The sequence below is a fragment of the Oncorhynchus kisutch genome, unplaced genomic scaffold (assembly GCF_002021735.2).
Source record: "Oncorhynchus kisutch isolate 150728-3 unplaced genomic scaffold, Okis_V2 scaffold2348, whole genome shotgun sequence".
Taxonomy (NCBI): Eukaryota; Metazoa; Chordata; class Actinopteri; order Salmoniformes; family Salmonidae; genus Oncorhynchus; species Oncorhynchus kisutch.
The window spans coordinates 1-24,451 of NW_022264293.1; the positions used below are offsets into that span (position 1 = coordinate 1).

The 24,451-nt window shown below is 45.0% G+C and overlaps 1 pseudogene; it reads left to right on the forward strand.

Annotated features, from left to right (window-relative positions):
• The first annotated feature begins 15,483 nt into the window (after positions 1-15,483).
• LOC116369947 (kelch-like ECH-associated protein 1A) lies at positions 15,484-18,915 on the forward strand (annotated as a pseudogene).
• The last annotated feature ends 5,536 nt before the right edge of the window (positions 18,916-24,451 follow it).

A 24,451-nucleotide genomic window follows, 5' to 3' on the forward strand; every position in this document is an offset into this window, starting at 1 on the left:
GCACAACACATCAGCTGTATGTGACCAAGCCAAACCATATCAACACCACTATACCCATCTGTCACGACTATCCTGTAGGGATCAAATAGGTCAGATCAGCTTTGCAATAAATAACTTCAGCCAGACCCCCTCTCACCCACAGAGGGGGGAGAAGGGAGCTGGTGGGGGGTTGACAGTTCACACTCTGTTGTAAATCAAGGATTAGAACATTCAGCTATCTCCTTCTCCAAATTCACACAGGAATGTGCCTTTGTTTCACAGACATTTCCGGCCAAAACTCTAACATGTTCTAAAGCAAATACTGGAACAATTTTCCTAACATAGAAAATACTGTAATTTGAAAAGTACAGTGGGGAGAACAAGTATTTGATACACTGCAGATTTTGCAGGTTTTCCTACTTACAAAGCATGTAGAGGTCTGTAATTTTTATCATGGGTACACTTCAACTGTGAGAGACGGAATCTAAAACAAATATCCAGAAAATCGCATTGTATGATTTTTAAGTATTTAATTTGCATCTTATTGCATGACATAAGTATTTGATACATCAGAAAAGCAGAACATAATATTTGGTACAGAAACCTTTGTTTGCAATTACAGAGATCATACGTTTCCTGTAGTTCTTGACTAGGTTTGCACACACTGCAGCAGGGATTTTGGCCCACTCCTCCATAGAGACCTTCTCCAGATCCTTCAGGTTTTGGGGCTGTCACTGGGCAATACAGACTTTCACCTCCCTCCAAAGATTTTCTATTGGGTTCAGGTCTGGAGACTGGCTAGGCCACTCCAGGACCTTGAGATGCTTCTTACGGAGCCACTCCTTAGTTGCCCTGGCTGTGTGTTTGGGTCGTTGTCATGCTGGAAGACCCAGCCACGACCCATCTTCAATGCTCTTACTGAGGGAAGGAGGTTGTTGGCCAAGATCTCACGATACATGGCCCCATCCATCCTCCCCTCAATACGGTGCAGTCATCCTGTCCTCTTTGCAGAAAAGCATCCCCAAAGAATGATGTTTCCACCTCCATGCTTCACGGTTGGGATGGTGTTCTTGGGGTTGTACTCATCCTTCTTCTTCCTCCAAACACGGTGAGTGGAGTTTAGACCAAAAAGCTCTATTTTTGTCTCATCAGACCACATGACCTTCTCCCATTCCTCCTCTGGATCCTCCAGATGGTCATTGGCAAACTTCAGACGGGCCTGGACATGCGCTGGCTTGAGCAGGGGGACCTTGCGTGCGCTGCAGGATTTTAATCCATGATGGCGTAGTGTGTTACTAATTGTTTTCTTTGAGACTGTGATCCCAGCTCTCTTCAGGTCGTTGACCAGGTCCTGCCGTGTAGTTCTGGGCTGATCCCTCACCTTTCTCATGATCATTGATGCCCTATGAGGTGAGATCTTGCATGGAGCCCCAGACCGAGGGTGATTGACCGTCATCTTGAACTTCTTCCATTTTCTAATAATTGCGCCAACAGTTGTTGCCTTCTCACCAAGCTGCTTGCCTATTGTCCTGTAGCCCATCCCAGCCTTGTGCAGGTCTACAATTTTACCCTGATGTCCTTACACAGCTCTCTGGTCTTGGCCATTGTGGAGAGGTTGGAGTCTGTTTGATTGAGTGTGTGGACAGGTGTATTTTATACAGGTAATGAGTTCAAACAGGTGCAGTTAATACAGGTAATGAGTGGAGAACAGGAGGGCTTCTTAAAGAAAAACTAACAGGTCTGTGAGAGCCAGAATTCATACTGGTTGGTAGGTGATCAAATACTTATGACATGCAATAAAATGCATATTAATTACTTAAAAATCATACAATGTGATTTTCTGGATTTGTTTTTGATTCCATCTCTCACAGTTGAAGTGTACCTATGATAAAAAATTACAGACCTTTACACGCTTTGTAAGTAGGAAAACCTGCAAAATCGGCAGTGTATGAAATACTTGTCCTCCCCACTGTATATACAATATATGTACAAAGTTTCCATCTTCAATGTTGTGTATGAAATATGAAAAATATGAAAGTGCTTTTGTTAAGAGAGGGATGTGATCTTAGAAAGTATTAGAGGAAATAGTTTCGTATCTAGGAAATAGTAAAGTATCTAGATAAGCGAATTTAAGTGGGACTATTGTATTACTCTCTTCAAACCATCGTATTCTACTCCTCTCATCACCCCACTGGGATCCATTGGCAAGGCTGGCTAGCCTATATTCAAATAATCATCTTCCAGAACGAATGGAAGAACAACAATAGAAGACGGATGGGGACCCCTTTTGGACAATCAGAGTCTTACAAGCATGCAGCAAAAAGGCCCAACACACTTTCCAAGAAGGCCTAGTTCTGACAGAAAACCACGACGAACCAAGACATTTACACCGAAATACATAATTAGATTTCTTACTTCATACGGGTGGTGGTTCATGTGCAAAGTATATGATTACTGTGAGAGCAGTTTCTAAATGTACCAAAGCATTATGTCTCTGTCCCTCTCTCTCTCCTCTCTCTCTCTCCTTTTGTAACAAGCCACCATGTTGTGTCAGTCCACTAGGGACCTGTTTCTAATGTATTAAGTGTGTATGTTTATCTGTGTTCCATGTAGTTAGCTAGTAAATAAATAATTAAACCAATTTGTGTAGTTACTGAATCCTACGTAAGACTGGTTTTTGTAGATGCAGGAGGTTTCGACTGTTCAGAATTAGGATACGTACGAGGATTAATAAGTTGACTGTTTATGGATGTAATAGGTTAAGACCATAGGAGTTAATTCGGGAGATGGTAACTCTTTAATGAACCACTCTCGTGGTGCCCAAATCCTAATGAGTTAATTGTTACATGATTAATTAATCGGGGAACAATTAAACATAGTTAGTTGAATTAGATAAATAAGGCATCAGATTAATGAAAGTAAAGTCACGACACTGCCTACATCATTTGTAAAAAATTTGCTAAAGTAACATCATAGTCAACATAGCTGATAGAACAACGCATAGTAAACCCCCTACAATCATTCAGTAAAGTTTGTCTACAGTTAGTAAGCAGTTTAGCCCTTACACCGGCGGGCCCTGGTGGCAATAAATAAGTAAAACCAAAAGCTTATCTTGACTTGGAAGAGTTCCAGTGTTGTGTTGGATAGTCATAGCCAGCTAGCTAACATAGCATCCCACTGTTTGAGCAGGGTGTTTGAGTTGGCTAAACTAGCTAGCTGCATGTCCTAGCTAAGTAAGGGAAATTGAAAGTGAAAAAAAATACTCTCTCTCTTGCTTCTCCATAATTTTGGAATAAATTAATTTGTTAAAAACTGTTCAACTATTGTCTTTCTCTCTATTTGAGTCAACTACTCACCACATTTTATGAACTGCAATGCTAGCTAGCTGTAGTTTCTGCTTTCAGTAATAGATTCATTCTCTGATCCTTTGATTGGGTGGACAACATGTCAGTTAATTGCTGCAAGAGCCCTCTGATAGGTTGGAGGACATCCTCCGGAACTTGTCATAATTTTACTGTGTAATTCTCTGAACTGGGGTGGTGAGAACACGAGCCTCCTAGGCTTTTGCAATGAAGTTAACGTACCCAGAAGCGGACGGAGCCAGCAGTCCTCTGGTACAACCATGGTGCTTACCCTACAGAGTGCTGTTGAGGCTACTGTAGACCTTCATTGCAAAACAGTGATGTTTTCAATAAATATTTGGTGACATGTGATATATTTAGTATAGTTTGATCTAAAAATATACTTAAAAATATATATTTTTTTTAAATAAATTCACTGAGGAGGATGATGTCCTCCCCTTCCTCCTCTGAGGAGCATCCACTGATGTAAACAACTTACAGTACGCATATCCTTTGGTAACATTACAGTAGTATTCACTTTCAATGGGGGGAGCTTTCAGAGTTAGTGCCACCTGATTTTCTTCAGACTTTTTTCTTAGCTAGGTTTGCTATGTATTGCTTATTGTTCTTGTGGTAGTGTAATACATTGTCCTGTTAGTTCAGATGTCTTAAAAAGACCCATAAGGAAGTGGATGTCCCTCTTGGGACATTTGCCACCACAGGGATTTGGCCCAGCCAATGTGGGCAACAGGCCAGCCCCGAGGCAGAAGAGGGTAGTATGACCTCAATCAAATCAAATTTTATTGGTCACATACACATATTTAGCAGATTGTTATTGCGGGTGTAGCGAAGTGTTTGTGTTCCGAGCTCCAACAGTGCAGTAGTATCTAACAATACACAACAATACACACATCTAAAAGTAAAGAATGGAATTAGAAATACAATGAGCCATGTCGGAGTGGCATTGACTAAAATACAGTAGAAAACAATACAGTATATACATATGAGATGACTAAAGCAGTGTGTAAACATCATTAAAGTGACTGGTGTTCCATTATTAAAGTCATGGTGATTCCATATCTATGTACATAGGGCAGCAGCCTCTAAGGTACAGGGTTGAGTAACCGGGTGGTACCGGCTAGTGATGGCTACTTAACAGTCTGAAGGCCTTGAGATAGAAGCTGTTTTCAGTCTCTCGGTCCCAGCTGTGATGCACCTGTACTGACCTTGCCTTCTGGATGATAGCGGGGTGATGGTTGATGTCCTTGATGATCTTTTTGGCCTTCCTGTGACATCGGGGGATGTAGGTGTCCTGGCTGGTCAATGAACAGCATTCTGATGTAGGTATTCTTCTTGTCCAGATGGGATAAGGCAGTGTGCAGTGCGATGGTGATTGCATTGTCTGTGGATCTATTGGGGCGGTAAGCAAATTGAAGTGGGTCTAGGGTATCAGGTAAGGTAGAGGTGATATGATCCTTAACTAGCCTCTCAAAGCACTTCATGATGACAGAATGGGCCAGCATCCCTGTGGAATGCTTTTGGACACCTAGAGTCCATGCCCCAATGAATTTAGACTGTTCTCAGGGCAAAAGGGGGTGCAACTCAATTTTAGGAAGGTGTTCCTATAATGTTTTGTACACTCTGTGTATGTGGCTCTCAGAAGAAATTGTCATTCTTCCCACTGGGCACACACTGGTTGAATCAACGTTGTTTCCATGTGGAACCAACGTGGATAGACGTTGATTCAACCAGTGTGTGCCCAGTGGGGAAAATGACCATTTCTTCTGAGAGCCACATACACAGAGTGTACAAAACATTAGGAACACCTTCCTAATATTGAGTTGCACCGCCTTGAAGTGACGTCTGTGCCCAGTGGGATGTGATGAATTTATAATTATATTATGTAATATGCAGTCCACAAGAAACCTCAACAGATATCTGATAATTGAAGATACTAACTCATAAAACAATGTAACGGGAGTATAGTAATAATAAGCCAACCTCATTAGAACAACACTTCTATACGTTATGATTATATACCATAACCTTCCATCAACTCAGGTGATCTTAAATAGGCGATTAGAAATGTTATTTATTGGCCCGAGGCGGGATTCGACCTACCTTTTTAACACACTATTGTTCCCCAGTTTGGTGCTTGCTATGCCAGGATAGTGGGTTTGAGTCCCGGGACCACTCATACCTCAAATTAATGATAGCACATATTTTAAGTAAGTTGCTTTGACAAAAGTGTCTGCATATATTATTTTGATTAAATGTTTTATTATATTACTGTGTGTAGGAAGAGATACCTGCTGGTGTCACTCTCCCATTCATTTAAAAAAGGTGATTTACTTTGTACAGAAACACACCATGTCGAAAGTAGAGACTAACAAACTTAAGTTAGAAATGGGGAAGGGATATCATAAATAAAGTAGGAATTGCCGTCAACTGTCCCGATCCTTTCACGTAAGATGAAGGAAATGAGACGAGGAGACAAAGACTACGAAATAAATCCTCTCCAGATGGATTGAGATGCAGACATACTGCTGTGTAACCCCACTACGTCGAGAATGTGGCTGTAATCCTTAGGGATGGTGATCATGTTGTTCCATTAAACCGGTCCGTCAGAATGTGTCACCGCCCAGCACTTTCTGATGATACTGTTCCGTCAAACTACTTTCCCCCATATCCACATAGCAATGTATACACAGTTTCTTTGTTCATAAACTGCTGACCCTGCCCAACCACACTTCGTGATCTATTTGACTTTCAATATGAGGTACTGCATGTTAATTGAATAGGCTAAACTGCGCTGGGTTGGCGTATCTCGCTGGGTTCATTTCTTGGGATGTTGTTATTGTTGTTTGTGCGTATTTGCCGGGCGTCAGTAATGAAGTTGTGCTGCTGGGCTATGCTGCTATGAAGTTGAAGTTGCTAAATCATGGTGATGTAGAAATCGCGTAGCTCGCATATAATGCATCTACTGTGATATGAATGGCTCACGTCAATGCGAAGCGCGCAGCGTTTAAGCGCACACAGCACAGGAGCCAGCTTCAAACGAGGTATTGTTCATCTGAATGTGTCAAAATCGTTGTTTTTGCCAACCGGTGTATCCAAAAATATCACTCGTTTTATTCCATAGGTGCGATGTCATTTAAGTGAAGTGGCAACTTTTGTTTTTGTGCCGACATAAGGCCTACGCGGTTGCGCCATCAAAGGACAACTGCGTCGGCAGTTTGACAGCCTGATTTCCATACTGACAGTCAGTGAGCCGAATGTGTCGTAGCCACATTGTTTTCTGTGTCCTTAACCGCGGAAAGAACACTAGATGGAAACTACTATTTTGGAATAAATCCCTGTAGCCTAAAATATAATATAGCAGGGGAGGTGAGGTGAGTATCTACTGATTTGAGCAGATGGGCTAGGCTATATCAGTGTGTGTAATATTTGACCTTTGACATGTCCAATTGTTGTTGAATGCACTGCAGTCTAAAAGTCTGAACTGATTAAGAAGCAGATGAGCGCCACATATGACTAACTCCCGCTCATATATCTCAATCTAAACTTGCCTGGAAACCTGACGTTGAGTTGCATTGCAATAATCGTTGAATTGAAGAAGTTTAAGCTGCCTATCAATCATTGTTTTTGCCACCAGTGGACAGCCAGTGAAAATAAGCTCTAGCAACAGCTGCATAGTGTGTATTCAGGGCCTGATTAATGCAGGTGCTTACAGGGTCTGAAGCCTCGTTGTTCAAGCCCGTAGGGGGCCCTTGAAGCCGATAAAAATTGAGATAAAGTTATTCGTTTGAGAGCTAAGTCTATATAAGCATTCTGATAAGTACAAGGGAATACGTTTATCACTAACAGGAACATAGCTGATTTATGGAGTGAGTCATGATTATGAATGAACATAAACAAGGTAAAGATATTGATTTTGCATGTTGTCATCAACATTATTAATACACTCTTGAGTGGTTTCAGATGATGTGCACCTTATCAGTTGTTCCAGTGAATAGAGTTGAACTCTTCCCCTGCATAGGAAGTTGTCACAACTGGGTTCAGTCACTTTGTTCATCTTTCGGGCCTATGGTTTGATATATTGTGTAATCGTTTGACTTGTGTGTTGACTTTTATGTTCTTTGTAGTCATTTGTCTGCCAGATACCTTTATGATAGTGACACACACACAATCCTATTCTATAAGTGTTGTAGTGAGTCCCCTGTCTGTCAGAATCACCATCTTATTAGTCATAATGTTGGTGTGTGTGTGTGTGTGTGTGTGTGTGTGTGTGTGTGTACACTGTACTGTACTTGCACACATCCTGTTATGAAATAATTCAATTTTTTTCTAAAATCCAATTGAACTGAAGTGAAACAGTTGTTTTAATCCCACTGGCAAAACAAATGTCAGAACTGCTTCGTTGGCAGTTAATGTTTTAATTTGCAGACCATGTTTGGTTGCTCAGCATGTAACCTGTAGCCTGAAATGATTTAATTGACATGGATAACGGTGTCAAGCAGCATTGCTTGAAGACTGTAGAGTCATGCTATGACATAGCAAATACCATTGTAAATGCCTCTAGTCAGGTTGTTAAATGATGAAGTGGATGAGCTTGCTGTCTCTGCCTGGCCGGTTCCCCTCTTTCCACTGGGATTCTCTGCCTCTAACCCTATTACAGGGGCTGAGTCACTGGCTTACTAGGGCTCTTTCATACCGTCCCTAGGAGGGGTGCGTCACTTGAGTGGGTTGAGTCAATGATGTGATCTTCCTGTCTGGGTTGGCGCCCGCCCCTTTGGTTGTGCCGTGGCGGAGATCTTTGTGGGCTATACTCGGCCTTGTCTCAGGATGGTAAGTTGGTGGTTGAATATATCCCTCTAGTGGTGTAGGGGCTGTGCTTTGGCAAAGTGGGTGGGGTTATATCCTTCCGATTTGGCCCTGTCCGGGGGTGTCCTCGGATGTGGCCACAGTGTCTCCTGACCCCTCCTGTCTCAGCCTCCAGTATTTATGCTGCAGTAGTTTATGTGTCGGGGGGCTAGGGTCAGTTTGTTATATCTGGAGTACTTCTCCTGTCCTATCCGGTGTCCTGTGTGAATTTAAGTATTCCCTCTCTAATTCTCTCTTTCTTTCTCTCTCTCGGAGGACCTGAGCCCTAAGATCATGCCTCAGGACTACCTGACATGATGACTCCTTGCTGGCCGTGCTGCTGCGCCAGTTTCAACTGTTCTGCCTGTGATTATTATAATTTGACCGTGCTGGTCATTTATGAACATTTGAACATTTTGGCCATGTTCTGTTATAATCTCCACCCGGCACAGCGAGAAGAGGACTGGCCACCCCACAGCCTGGTTCCTCTCTAGGTTTCTTCCTAGGTTTGGGCCTTTCTAGGGAGTTTTTCCTAGCCACCGTGCTTCTACACCTGGATTGCTTGCTGTTTTGGGTTTTAGGCTGGGTTTCTGTACAGCACTTTGAGATATCAGCTGATGTACGAAGGGCGTTATAAATACATTTGATTTGATGAGCTGAGGAGAGGAGAGGAAGCCATTTCAAAGTATTGAGATGCAACCCTCAGTGATAGAACAGCACGGTGTGTTCTCGTCGGTTCTGTTACATGTGGACACACCCACTGTTGATTCTGTTAATGGTTAACTTTTGGCTACTGTCACAGTGACTGAATAGTGTGTGCTGCAAAACCGCATCATAGTTTCAACTAGTATTTGTTTACATTGTAGAGCATGTACAGTACTTGTCAAAAGTTTTTGGCACACCTACCCCTTCCAGGGTTTTTCTTTATTTGTACTATTTTCCAGGTTGAAGAATAATAGTGAAGACATCAAAACTATGAAATATTACACAGTATGGAATCATGTAGAAACCAAAAAAGTGTTAAACAAATCAAATATATGTGAGATTCTTCAAAATAGCCACCATTTGCCTTCATGACAGCTCTGCACACTCTTGGCATTTTCTCAACCAGCTTCATGAGGTAGTTACTTGGAATGAATTTCAATTAACAATTTGTGCCTTGCCTAAAAGTACATTTGTGGAATTTCTTTCCTTCTTAATGCATTTGAGCCAATCAGTTGTGTGTGACCAATCTAGGGGTGGTATACAGAAGATAGCCCTATTTGGTAAAAGATCAAGTCCATATTATGGCAAGAACAGTTCAAAAAAGCAAAGAGCAACGACAGTCCATCATTACTTTAAGACCTAAAGGTCAGTCAATCTGGGAAATTTCAGGAACTTTTAAAGTTTCTTCAAGTGCAGTCGCCACAACCACCAAGCGCTATGATGAAACTGGCTCTCATGAGGACCGCCACAGGAAAGGAAGACCCAGAATAACCACTGCTGCAGAGGATAAGTTCATTAGAGTTAACTGCGCCTTAGATTGCAGCCCAAATAAATGCTTCACAGATTTCAAGTAACAGACACAGATCATCAACTATTCAGAAGAGACTGTGTGAATCAGGCCTTCGTGATTGAATGCTGCAAAGAACCATTATTAAAGGACACCAGAAAGAGAAAAATACTTGCTTGCGCCAAGAAACAAAAGCAATGGACGTTTTGACCGGTGGAAATCTGTCCTTTGGTCTGATGAGTCCAATTCTGAGATTTTTGTCTAGTCTTTGTGAGATGTGGAGTAGGTGAACGGATGATCTCCACATGTGTGGTTCCCACCGTGAAGCATGGAGGAGGAGGTGTGATGAGGTAGGGGTGCTTTGCTGGTGACACTGTCTGTGATTTATTTTGAATTCAAGGCATACTTAATCAGCATGGCTACCACAGCATTCTGCAGCGAATCAGCCATCCCATCTGGTTTGCACTTAGTCCCCTATCATTTGTTTTTCAACGGGACAATGACCCCAACACACCTCCAGGGCTGTGTAAGGGCTATTTGACCAAGAAGGACAGTGATGTAGTGCTGCATCAGATGACCTGGCCTCCACAATCACCCAACCTCAACCCAATTGAGATGGTTTAGGATGAGTTGGATCGCAGAGTGAAGGAAAAGCAGCCAACATGTGCTCAGCATATGTGAGAACTCCTTAAGACTGTTGGAAAAGCATTCCTCATGAAGCTGGTTGAGACCATGCCAATAGTGTGCAAAGGGTGTCATCAAGGGTGGCTACTTTTGAAAAATATTAAATCAAATTTGATTTGTTTAACACTTTTGTTACTACATGATTACATACGTGTTATTTCATGTCTTCACTGTTATTCTACCAATGTATAAAATAGTCAAAATAAAGAAAAACCCTTGAATGAGTAGGTGTGTCCAAACTTCGGACTGGTACTGTAAGTCAGCAGTGTAACTTTGTTTCAGTAGTTCTGCAGATTTTTCACACTGTCTGCTGTGGACTGTATGCTTATTTGCTGTGACGACAGGGTTAGTTTTGGTGTGTAAAACCCCTTAAGCCAGATCAGGAGTTCAGTACCAGGGAATACAGCTCAGGACAATGGACCTTTTTATAGGAGGTAGTGGGGGGTGGGTGGGGTATGAAGGTCTTCTTCTCTTCCGCACTCCTGCTATTTTTCTATCCCTTATCTCTCTCTTTTTGCTTTCTCTCTCACTCCCCCTCTCTCTCCTGGCTGGTGGGTTTAGGTCTTATGACTTGTGATCAGGCTAGCTGTAGGGTGACACACACTACACTAGGCCTATATCATTTCTGGTATAATTTTTTGTCCTTGTCTATTTATAACCTTATGGAAGTGAAACTATGCTCGAGGTCTCATATAGTTTACCCCAATAGCAAATGATCATATTTATACTGAACGAAAATATAATCTCAACATGGAAAGTGTTGGTCCCATCTTTCATGAGCTGAAATAAAAGATCCAGAAATGTTCCATCTGCACAAAAAGCTTATTTCTCTCAAATTTTGTGCACAAATTTGTTTACATCCTTGTTAGTGAGCATTTCTCCTTTGCCAAGATAATCCATCCACCTGACAGGTGTGGCATATCAAGAAGCTGATTAAATGGCATAATTATTACACAGGTGCACCTTGTGCTGGGGACCATAAAAGGTCACTCTAAATTGTAACAATTTTGTCACAACACAATGCCACAGATGTCTCAAGTTTTGAGGGAGGAGTCAATTGGCATGCTGACTGCAGGAATGTCCACCAGAGCTCTCGTTTCAGAGAATTTGTCAGTACGTCCAACCAGCCTCACAACCTCAGACCAGGTGTAACCACTCCAGGTCAGGACCTCCACATCCGGCTTCTTCACCTGCAGGATCGGCTGAGACTAGCCCACCCGCCACAGCTGATGAAACTGTAGGCTTGCACAATCGAAGGACTTCTGCACAAACTGTCAGAAACCGTCTCTGTGAAGCTCATCTGCGCGCTCGTCTTCCTCACAAGGGTCTTGACCTTACTGCAGTTTGGTGTCGAAACCGACTTCAGTGGGAAAATGCTCACCTTCGGTGGCCACTGGCACGCTGGAGAAGTGTGCTCTTCAATAATGAATCCCGGTTTCAATTTTACCGGGCAGATGGTGTTGTGTGTGTGTGAGCGGTTTGCTGTTGTCAACGTTGTGAAGAGAGGCTCATTGTCGTGCCATTCATCTGCCACCATCACCATGTTTCAGCATGATAATGCACAGCCCCATTTCGCAAGGATCTGTACACAATTCCTGGAAGCTGGAAATGTCCCATTTCTTTCCGTGGCCTGCATACTCACCAGACATGTCACCCATTGAGGATGTTTGGGATCCTCTGTATTGACGTGTATGACTGCTTGTTCCAGGTCCCGCCAATATCCAGCAACTTCGCACAGCCGTTGAAGAGGAGTGGGACTACAGGCCAAATTCAACAGGCTGATGAACTCTATGTGAAGGAGATGTGTCACGCTGCATGAGGCAAATGGTGGTCACACCAGATATTGACTGGTTTTCTGATCCACGACCCCAAGCTTTTTTTTTAAAGGAATCTGTGACCAACAGATGCATATGTGTATACCCAGTCATGTGAAATCCATAGATTAGAGCATTATTCATTTATTTCAATTGACTGATTTTCTTAATGTAACTCAGTAGAATCTTAGAAATTGTTGCATGCTGCATTTAAAAAAAAAAATATATATATATATATATAAAAAAAAAGTGCCCCTTTTTCTCTCCAATTTCGTGGTATCCAATTGTTTAGTAGCTACTATCTTGTCTCATGTGTACATGAAGTTGGTAATCATTTTACGAGCAGAACAGCTTAATATCCAAAAGTTTAAAACCATTTGTTTTTGAGATAGGGGTGTCACCAATGCTGTGTTCTATTCATTAGGTATGCCAAAGCTAATTTTAAAGGATATGTTACAAGCTCAAAACCATTTTAACCAAAATTACTACAATTATGACAATAACAGTGGTCATTTGCACAACAATGAAACTTTACACAGAATTCCATAATCATCACAGTCCTAGGTCTGTGACAGTGGTGTGTGTGTGTGTGTGTGTGTGTGTGTGTGTGTGTGTGTGGGGGGGGTTTTAACACATTTGATATACACACACACTCCATTGGATACACACATGCTGCCTCTCCTAATGACTATATTAGTCTTAATTTGCTCCCAGACAAACAGAAGCCACCAGGCCATCCCTGTGGTCATCTATCTTGGACATAATGGATTTGGAGGACAACAAGTGAAGAATGACCAACCAATGATTCATCCCAGAACCCCAGAACTGGAAGCCCAACACCAAAGGACCAAGCTTCAATCTCATGGACTAAATCAGGAATATATGCTCTAAAGATGGAATCACTGGACTAAACTAGAACTCCATGGACTAAACAGGAATAGTTCTTAAACCGGGAATAACAGGACCAAAAGCTGAAATATCATGGACTCATTTAGGCATTTATGGACTAAAATTGGAATCTTTGGACTGAATATGGAATTGCTGGACTGCATTAGAAGTCTTTGGATGAAATCAGTAATCTGAGCAACATGACCGGGTTTCTTCTGTGATATCTGACGAACTAGTGTTGATGATGTGTGTGTTGTAGCTATGCTAGAGGTGAAAATATTATCAACACATTGACTCTGGAGGAAGTACTGCCACCAGTGATGGATGCGGAAGTTCTAATCATCAAATCGGACAAATGGAGGGGTACATGGCTGTTCTTTGTTGATTCGTCCATTGATTGGTTAATCAGTCCCTAAGACAGACAAACGTCTTCTTCACAACAATTGAACCTGCTCTCCTTGAAGTTCTTGATGATCCGATAAATGGTTGATTTAGGTGAAATCTTACTAGCAGCAATATCCTTGCCTGTGAAGCCCTTTTTGTGAAAAGCAATTATGACGGCACGTGTTTCTTTGCAGGTAACCATGGTTGACAGAGGAAGAACAATGATTCCAAGCACCACCCTCCTTTTGAAGCTTCCAGTCTGTTATTCAAACTCAATCAGCATGACAGAGTGATCTCCAGCCTTGTCCTCGTCAACACTCACACCTGTGTTAACGAGAGAATCACTGACATGATGTCAGCTGGACCTTTTGTGGCAGGGCTGAAATGCAGTGGGAATTTTTTTTGCGATTCAGTTAATTTGCATGGCAAAGAGGGACTTTGCAATTCATCTGATCACTCTTCATAACATTCTGGAGTATATGCAAATTGCCATATACAAATTGATTGCAGCAGACTTTATTTTAAAATTATTATTTGTGTCAATCTCAAAACTTATGGCCACGACTGTATAAACACCCTTCATCAGTTCCAGAGTGAAAGCATTAGAAATGTGCTTATGCTTATCGTCAGGCTTGAAGTCGTAATTATACAGGATTCTCTGACCTTTCTTGCACATGTACAGTGCCTTCAGAAAATATTCACACCCCCTTGACTTTTTCCACATTTTTTTCCCCCCACATTTTGTTGTTACAAAGTGGGTTTAAATTGGATTTAATTGTCATTTTTTGGTAAACAATCTACACAAAATACTCTGTCAAAGTGGAAGAATAATTCTAACATTTATTTTAAAAAATATATAAACTCAGCAAAAAAAGAAATGTCCCTTTTTCAGGACCGTGTCTTTCAAAGATAATTTGTAAAAATCCAAATAACTTCACAGATCTTCATTGTAAAGGGTTTTAAGTAGCACTGTTTCCCATGCTTGTTCAATGAACCACAAACAATTAATGAACATGCACCTGTGGAATGGTCGTTAAGACACTAACAGCTTACAGACGGTAGGCAATAAAGGTCACAGTTATGAAACTTAGGACACTAAAGAGGCCTTTCTACTGACTCCAAAAAGAAGGATGCCCAGGGTCCCTGCTCATCTGCGGGAACGTGCCTTAGACATGCTGCAAGGAGGAATGAGGTCTGCAGATGTGGACAGGGAAATAAATTGCAATGTCCGTACTGGGAGACACCTAAGACAGCACTACAGGGAGACATGAGGGACAGCTGATCGTCCTCGCAGTGGCAGACCACATGTAACAACACCTGCACAGGATCGGTACATCTGAACATCACACCTGCGGACAGGTACAGGATGGCAACAACATCTGCCAGAGTTAGACCAGGAACGCACAATCCCTCCATCAGTGCTCAGACTGTCCGCAATAGACTGTGAAACTGACAATTAACCTGTAAGTCTATGTCGTTGTTTTTGGTTTGAATTGTTTGTGTTCGCTATGCGGGGGAAATGATAAGACAAGCGGAACTATGTAGCTAGTAACTGTTGTAACGGGGATCATTATTGTAGTGTAACGAATGTGAAACTGCTAGCTAGTTAGCGGTGGTGCGCGCTAAATACATGAGTCCATGCCCCAGACAGACAGAACACCCTCCACTCTCCTCCTGAGTCCATGTCCCAGACAGACAGAACACCCTCCTCCTGAGTCCATGCCCCAGACAGACAGAACACCCTCCTCCTGAGTCCATGCCCCAGACAGACAGAACACCCTCCACTCTCCTCCTGAGTCATGCCCCAGACAGACAGAACACCCTCCACTCTCCTCCTGAGTCCATGTTCCAGACAGACAGAACACCCTCCACTCTCCTCCTGAGTCCATGTCCCAGACAGACAGAACAACAACACCAGCAGAACAACAGTACCTGAAACGATACCTGTTCAGATATGATACACTTTATGAGGCTCAGACCACTGACTTATATACACACACACATCTCAGTTAAGCAGTACGTGTACAAGAGACACGTCATGAAAAAGTCAAGGTTGGTACGTTTTATCAATGTTGTATCAGACCATGAGAGATCCAACTGTTTGGTGACCGGTCCCCTGACGTCACCTGTTCCTTATAGACGCAAACCGTGTGCTTAGTCGGACATAGAATTGCTTTGACGGACTGTGTGTGTGTGAGCATGTGACGCGTGTTGACTGTGCGTCTATTTGTCCCTACCCCAGGTAACCAAAGAGGTGGAGTTCTTCAGTCTGTCTCACTGTCAGCTGTTGGAGCTCATCAGCCAGGGACAGCCTCAAGGTGCTCTGTGAGTCAGAGGTATGGATTTGATTTATATTCTATATACATGGTTTATCCTGAGGTGTATATTTATATACTTCACTTATATGCATATTTCTATGTGAAAATCAAGATAACCGCCTGCCAAAGTGTGACCATGAGCTCCTTGATGTCAGGTGTACAAGGCTTGTACAGACAGGGTACGATGGGACGTGGAGAGCAGAGCTCCGTATCTCCACGCCCTCCTCAATGCTCTCCACGTCTACACTCTGCCTCCCAAGTTTATCAAGATACAGCTCCAGTCCTGCCCCATCCTCAGCAAGGCAAGTCTCTATGTCGTCTATTTATCTATGACCGGCTGCTGGGATTGATTGATAGATTGAGGAATACCAAATTTGATTATTCAACTATTTTCATGTTCCTTCATTCCAGGCCAACTTCTGTAGAGACTTCCTGTCAAAGATATTCCAGGAAATGGCGTTGAGGAAGCCCCTCCCCCCTGCGCCTCACCGTGGAACACAGCTTATCTACATAGCCGGAGGGTAGTCTACAAACATATGATGGGATGGGGTGTAGTAGGATACGATACAATGAGATAATTGGATGATATGATATCATACGAGTATGACAATATAATCCTGATATGGTTATGTACTGTCTGATCCTCCTGTGTTCCATCCCAGGTATCGGCAGCACTCTCTGTCTTCTCTGGAGGCCTATGACCCTGGTAGGAACGTCTGGCTGAAGCTAGCTGACATGGGCTCTCCCTGCAGTGGCCTGGGCTCCTGTGTGCTGTTTGGCCTGCTCCACACGGTACACGAACGCACGCACACACCTTGCTTTTACAGCCTTGTAGGTCTATCTAACCCCTCTTCATCCTTCCCTCCAATCTCGCTCTCTCTCTCTCTTTCCCTCATCCTCAGGTGGGAGGCAGGAACCTGTCCCTACAGAACAACAGTGAGTCCAGTTCCCTGTGCTGCTACAAACCCATGACCAATCAGTGGAGTCAGCACGCCTCCCTCAACACCCCCAGGAACAGGGTGGGGGTGGCCGTGGTGGACGGGAGCATTTACGCCGTGGGGGGGTCCCAGGGGTCCACACATCATCGCACTGAGGAGAGGTGGAGGAGAGATAAATAGTGAGGAGAAGGGGGGGGGGGGGGGGGTAGAGGAGAAAAGACAGAAAGAGAGAGAGATGGTAGTGTAAATTCCCCGATAATGTAGAAATTCCTGACTAATTAGTGTGACCGCCTTTGGGCCGGCTGTGTTGTTACCTACTTCCAAGGAATGTCAATCTGGTTGGGAATGCTTCACAACTCGCTGCTGAGTGGCTAACCGGTAGGGAATCATCTTCACCGGAATGTCGTTACAGGACCCGTGGCTCTGGTAGAATTACCTCAGAGATGTGTCCTTCCATCCATCCACCCTTGCCTCTCCTCTCCGCTGCTCTCCCACACAGCGTGTTACTAGACACTGCACAAAGCTGGTAGCTTTAGTTAATCCACTGTGAGTTACCTGGCTCCTATACAATGAGTTAGTTATACTATCAAACTCACACTCTGATAGCTCCTACAGTCCCATGCACTCAGGTCATGATGATGAGCATTAAAAGTTGCACAATGCAGAAATCGCTCCACCATTTCCTGAATGCAGAAATTCTAATAGTTTGCCTAATTTCAATTTATGTGACAAAACAAGCAAGTATAGTGTAGAGAATCATTGTACAATCTAAACCGCTGTGAAATATATTTTCCATAACCAAACATATTGTATTTTCAACTGTTGAAACTGGTGTACAAAACCCAAAGTAAAAGATGCAAAAGCGAAACTTAAGATTAGGAAGCCTAGAAATACCACACATAGAGCAGATCTACTGCTTCTTAGATTTGCTTTCTTTAACTGACATCTCTATGTGAATTTGGTCGGGAACGCCTAAAAAGTTACACATTGCAGCTTTAAGGCAACAATCGCCATAAATTCTCTCTCTCCGCCAGGTATGACCCAGAGGCGAACTGCTGGGTGTTTGTGAGCCCCGTGTCAGTAGCCCGTCTGGGGGCGGGGGTAGCAGGTTGTGGCGGTTCTCTGTATGTGGTAGTGGGGGGGGTTGTTGACGGCCAGAACCGCAGGAACACAGCAGAGAGGTTCCACACCGACTCCAACACCTGGCACCAACTGGCCCCCATGACCACTGTACGCAGTGGTGTGTGTGTGTGTGTGTGTGTGTGTGTGTGTGTGTGTGTGTGTGTGTGTGTGTGTGTGTGTGTGTGTACACCTGTCAGTGTGTGGATACCGTTTCTCCCTCTGTGTAGGTGTGGTGTGTGTGGACTCGTACCTGTATGCAGTAGGAGGGTATGACGGTCATACCCAGCTCAGCTCCATGGAGAGGTACAGTGTAACCAGAGATGTGTGGGAGCCAGTGGCCTCCATGCAGTGCTCACGGGGGTCACCATCTACCAGGGACGCATCTTCGTACTGGGTGAGTCTGGAGAAACCTGCCATCTTTCTGGAGAGTTTGGCCAACTTTAGCACCAGATACCATGTTGCTCCTGCTGAGCCTTGGATTCGCTTATCCTGTTTCCCTTACTCTCATCCTCCCTCTCTTTCTCCATCCCTCTCTCCAGGTGGTTTTAGCTCCACAGGGTTTCTGTTCAGTGTTGAGAGTTACCTCCCTGACACCAGCCAGTGTTGAGTTACCTCCCTGACACCAGCCGGTGTTGCTAGGACGCAGTAGAATGGCCATCACAGTAACAATGGAGCCCTGCCCCGGCAACCTGCCCGAGGAGGAAGAAGAAGAGGAAGTGACAGAGTTAGAGCGAGGAGACATGACTCATCATAACTCTTTTTATATCTGACTCAACATGGCGGCAGTGCAGGACTTGTTGCAATAGAATTAGAATGAGTAGAAGGGACAAAGCTCTAAGATCACTTTTATCCAAAGCCACAAAGTTTGCATTAATCAGGAATGTCTGTTCTGCTCATTCTATGTGGAGTCAGTAGGAAGTGGACCAAGGGGAGGAAGTGATCTCACAATGACTTCAAAGTGACCTCACCATTATTAGGGTGCTACAAACAGAGTTAGGAATTAGAATACTAGAATGGACATGAACCTTCGTATGATGTCATTGTAAGACACTTTGTCTGAATCACTAAATGTGCTGTCACTCCCAAACAGAAGACGACTGCATTGGTCACAATTTATTTTTAAGTGTATCAACTTAAATTTAAGGAACACCTAACTTTACCAGACTCACATGACTTATTTCAACAGCAGCAGCAATTACACAGTCCAAGGGTACATCATGAGGTTAGAGTAACATCTTTCAGGTACAAAGACCCAACTGACTGGAATTATATACCTGTAGAAAAAACACAGTGAATTTAAGTCAGTCATTTTCAAATGTTAAGAACAACAGTTTATTTTAACTAGCTAATAGAAACATCACCATGTGAAGATATGTATGTATATAGGTATAGGTACTTTGTTTTATTAGTCGTTGGAGCAGAAGTTAATTCTGTTAATGCATGTTGCTCTTTTTGTATGTAATAGTATATATGTGGTTATTATATTAGACAGTTTCCATATATTCTAAGTATTGTTTGTTTATTTTTTTTTCATTTGGACTCTTGAAAATGAGATGCACCATCTCAAGAGATTTCCTCCTGCAAAATGTCAATACATAAATAAGTGATGGGATAAAAGGTCAGCCATTTTGGTCAGGGAGTTTGTCAACCATGGTTTGCCAGTGATAATTTCTTAAAATTCATTATTTGACACTATCTGCACTGCATGTGTGTTAGCCTGCCAGCTAGTTTTAGAGGTTTGATTCCATAAACGTTTTAAATTAACTGCCAATATGCAGTTGATGATTGGACGTAGACAAGTTGTAAATGCAACAAGTACTGATGTTGCATCATATAATAGACCTCTCAGCTTTCCAAGAAAACAACAATGTAGACATTTATGGCCTGTTTACATATATTTTAGTGGCTTTTTACTGCAAATGGTATAAAAACCTATAAACTGTATTTATATTACATGACAATATTTTAGGTTGACAGTAATTCTATTAAATCATTTCTGATACATCACATGCCTTACTTACATTGTCCAGCATACAGGATTATGCCTGTACTGCCATTCATTCCAATTAGACTGGTTTGGGTGTTCTCCCAGACCACAATAGCGGCCATTTTCACTCTATTCTGGAACTTTGAGGGTTTATGACATAGCCCCTCTAGTAATTTAATGGAATCTATTTTTGCTACAGAACTTCTCAGGAGACTCTTCTAATTGACTGTGCCATCATGTCCCCTCTATCGACAACTCTGACCATAAATCTAGCAGTTTTTCACACGCAGTCTTTGAATAACCATAGTCCACCTTAATTATAGTCCACATACTGTTGTCTTTGTCCACATCATAGGAGGAGGCTCCAGAGAAGCTGAAATGAAGACCGTTCTCCTCTCTGACCTCACATAATTTGTGTCACAAATGGCACCCTATTCCCTTTATAGTGCCCTACTTTTGACCAGGGCCCATATGTATTAAAAATTGTGGTTCATTTCTCTTGCTGTGCTGCAGTAGAGCCTCGTCACTGTGGGAGCATTGTTGGTTAACCACCACTAGGTGGAGGAAGACTACTACCAAAGACTAGAGGGATGAGAACACAACAGGGCACATAACAGAAAGCACATAACAACAGGACACATTTGAGTGCGTTGTTCATTCTGTATTCTAACCATGGTCATAGGACTGTTTAGTAGACGTCACAGCATTAGTCACCACTGGTTTACGTCAGACTACTGTTTACTTATCTCTGTGTGTGTGGGCCTGTGCGACCCCTCCCCTCTGTGCTAGCTGGTGTTATCTCTGTGTGTGTTCAGTAGGAGTCTTTAGGGTCAGGCATATTCACATCCAAACCTCCAGGTCTCCAGTACTGCCAGGCAGCGTTCACCTGCTGTCCCAGGTCTCACACCTGAGATCTGAATCAGTCCCCGATAAGAGGGGAAAGATGAGGACTATAAGTTTGTATATTGGAAATGGAAGAGGAAGAGAGGGGGAGATGGAATGAGCAGAGAGGGAGGAGGTGGAAGGAGCAGAGAGAGAGGAGGTGGAAGGAGCAGCAGTAGGGGAGGAGGTGGAAAGGAAGCAGAGAGAGAAGGGGAGGTGGAATTGAGGAGAGAGAGAGAGGAGGTGAATGGAGAAGAGGTGAGGAGGTGAAGGGGGAGGGAGATGAATGGAGAAGGGGGGGAGGGAGATGAATGGAGAAGAGGGGAAGGAGGTGAATGGAGAAGGGGGAGGGAGGTGAATGGAGAAGAGGGGAAGGAGGTGAATGGAGAAGAGGGGAAGGAGGTGAATGGAGAAGAGGGGAAGGAGGTGAATGGAGAAGAGGGGAAGGAGGTGAATGGAGAAGGGGGGGAGGGAGATGAATGGAGAAGGGGGGGAGGGAGATGAATGGAGAAGGGGGGGAGGGAGATGAATGGAGAAGGGGGGGAGGGAGATGAATGGAGAAGAGGGGAAGGAGGTGAATGGAGAAGGGGGAGGGAGGTGAATGGAGAAGAGGGGAAGGAGGTGAATGGAGAAGAGGGGAAGGAGGTGAATGGAGAAGAGGGGAAGGAGGTGAATGGAGAAGAGGGGAAGGAGGTGAATGGAGAAGGGGGGAAGGAGGTGAATGGAGAAGGGGGGAGGGAGGTGAATGGAGAAGGGGGGGAGGGAGGTGGAAGGTGCAAAAATGGAGATGGTAGGAGGGGAGGAGAGAGGAAGGAGGTGGAGGGAGGAGCAAGGAAGAAAGAAAGGGAGAAGAGTGGGAGGAGGTGGAAGGAGCAGAAATGGAGGTGGAAGGAGGGGAGGTGAAGGGAGGAAAGGGAGAGGTGGGAGGAGGTGGAGGAGAGGGAGTGGAGGAGGTGGAATTAGCAGAGGGAGAGGTGGAGGGAGGAGAAGAGCGAGTGGAGGAGGTGGAAGGAGCAGAGAGGGAGGAGGGTGGAAGGAGCAGAGAGGGAGGAGGTGGAAGGAGCAGAGAGGGAGGAGGTGGAAGGAGCAGAGAGGGAGGAGATGGAAGGAGCAGAGAGGTGGAAGGAGCAGAGAGAAGGAGATGAAAGGAGCAGCAAATTAGATGTGAAAGGAGCAGAGAGAGGAGGTGGAATGAGTAGAGAGAGAGGAGATGGAATGCGTAGAGAGAGAGGAGATGGAATTGAGGAGAGGAGAGGAGAGGAGGTGAATGGAGAAGAGGTGAGGAGGTGAAGGGAGAAGGGGGAAGGAGGTGAATGGAGAATGGGGGAAGGAGGTGAATGGAGAATGGGGGAAGGAGGTGAATGGAGAATGGGGGAAGGAGGTGAATGGAGAATGGGGGAAGGAGGTGAATGGAGAATGGGGGAAGGAGGTGAATGGAGAAGAGGGGAGGGGGGTGAATGGAGAAGAGGGGAAGGAGGTGAATGAGAAGAGGGGGAGGAGGTGGAAGGTGAAAAAATGGAGGTGGAAGGAGGGGAGGAGAGAGAAGGATGTAGAGGGAGGAGCAAGGAAGAAAGAAAGTGAGAAGAGTGGGAGGAGGTGGAAGGAGCAGAAATGGAGGTGGAAGGAGGGGAGGTGAAGGGAGGGAGTGGAGGAGGAGAGGGGAGAGGTGGGGGAGGTGCAGGGAGGAGAAGAGAGGGAGGAGGTGGAAGGAGCAGAGAGGGAGGAGGTGGAAGGAGCAGAGAGGGAGGAGGTGGAAGGAGCAGAGAGGGAGGAGATGGAAAGAAGCAGAGAGGTGGAAGGAGCAGAGAGAAGGAGCTGAACGGAGCAGAGAGGGAGGAGGTGTGAATGAGAGGTGGAAGGAAAGGGAGGAGGTGGAAGGATCAGAGGGAGGAGGTGGAAGGAGAGGGAGGTGGAAGGAGTAGAGAGAGGAGGTGGAATGAGTAGAGAGAGAGGAGATGGAATGAGTAGAGAGAGAGGAGTGGAATTGAGAAGAGGGGAGGAGGTGAATGGAGAAGAGGGGAGGAGGTGAATGGAGAAGAGGTGAGGAGGTGAATGGAGAAGGGGGGAGGAGAATGGAGTAGAGGGAGGAGGTGAATGGAGTAGAGGGAGGAGGTGAATGTAGAAGAGGGGAGGAGAGAGAAGGAGGTGGAGGGAGGAGCAAGGAAGAAAGAAAGGGAGAAGAGTGGGAGGAGGTGGAAGGAGCAGAAATGGAGGTGGAAGGAGGGGAGGTGAAGGGAGGAAAGGGAGAGGTGGGAGGAGGTGGAGGAGAGGAGTGGAGGAGGAGAGGGAGGAGGTGGAATTAGCAGAGGGAGGAGAGGGAGAGGTGGAGGGAGGAGAAGAGCGAGTGGAGGAGGTGGAAAGAGCAGAGGGAGGAGGTGGAAGGAGCAGAGAGGGAGGAGGTGGAAGGAGCAGAGAGGGAGGAGATTGAAGGAGCAGAGAGGTGGAAGGAGCAGAGAGAAGGAGATGAAAGGAGCAGAGAGGGAGGGGGTGGACGGAGCAGAGGGAGGAGGTGGAATGAGAGGTGAAAGGAGAGGGAGGTGGAAGGAGTAGAGGGAGGAGGTGAAAAGAGCAGAAATGAGATGTGAAAGGAGCAGAGAGAGAGGAGGTGGAATGAGTAGAGAGAGAGGAGATGGAATTGAGGAGAGAGAGAGAGGAGGTGAATGGAGAGAGAGAGAGAGGAGGTGAATGGAGAAGAGGTGAGGAGGTGAATGGAGAAGGGGGGGAGGAGGTGTGAATGGAGAAGGGGGGAAGGCGGTGAATGGAGAAGAGGGGAGGAGGAGGTGAATGGAGAAGGGGGGGAGGGAGGTGAATGGAGAAGAGGGGAGGGAGGTGAATGGAGAAGAGGGGAAGGAGGTGAATGGAGAAGAGGGGAAGGAGGTGAATGGAGAAGGGGGGAAGGAGGTGAATGGAGAAGAGGGGAAGGAGGTGAATGGAGAAGAGGGGAGGGAGGTGAATGGAGAAGAGGGGAGGGAGGTGAATGGAGAAGAGGGGAAGGAGGTGAATGGAGAAGAGGGAAGGAGGTGAATGGAGAAGAGGGGGAGGAGGTGGAAGGTGCAAAAATGGAGGTGGAAGGAGAGAGAAGGAGGTGGAGGGAGGAGCAAGGAAGAAAGAAAGGGAGAAGAGTGAGAGGAGGTGGAAGGAGCAGAAACGGAGGTGGAAGGAGGGGAGGTGAAGGGAGGAAAGGGAGAGGTGGAGGAGAGGGAGTGGAGGAGGAGAGGGAGGAGGATAAAGTAGCAGAGGGAGAGGAGGAGGTGGAAGGAGGAGAGGGAGAGGTGGGGGAGGTGCAGGGAGGAGAAGAGCGAGTGGAGGAGGTGGAAAGAGCAGAGGGAGGAGGTGGAAGGAGCAGAGAGGGAGGAGATGGAAGGAGAAGAGAGGGAGGAGGTGGAAGGAGCAGAGAGGGAGGAGGTGGAAGGAGCAGAGAGGGAGGAGGTGGAAGTTGCAGAGAGGGAGGAGATGGAAGAAGCAGAGAGGGAGGAGATGGAAGAAGCAGAGAGGTGGAAGGAGCAGAGAGAAGGAGATGAAAGGAGCAGAGAGGGAGGAGGTGGAATGAGAGGTGGAAGGAAAGGGAGGAGGTGGAGGGAGGGATCAGAGGGAGGAGGTGGAAGGAGAGGGAGGTGGAAGGAGTAAAGGGAGGAGGTGAAAGGAGCAGAGAGGGAGGAGATGGAAGGAGAAGAGAGGGAGGAGGTGGAAGGAGCAGAGAGGGAGGAGGTGGAAGGAGCAGAGAGGGAGGAGGTGGAAGTTGCAGAGAGGGAGGAGATG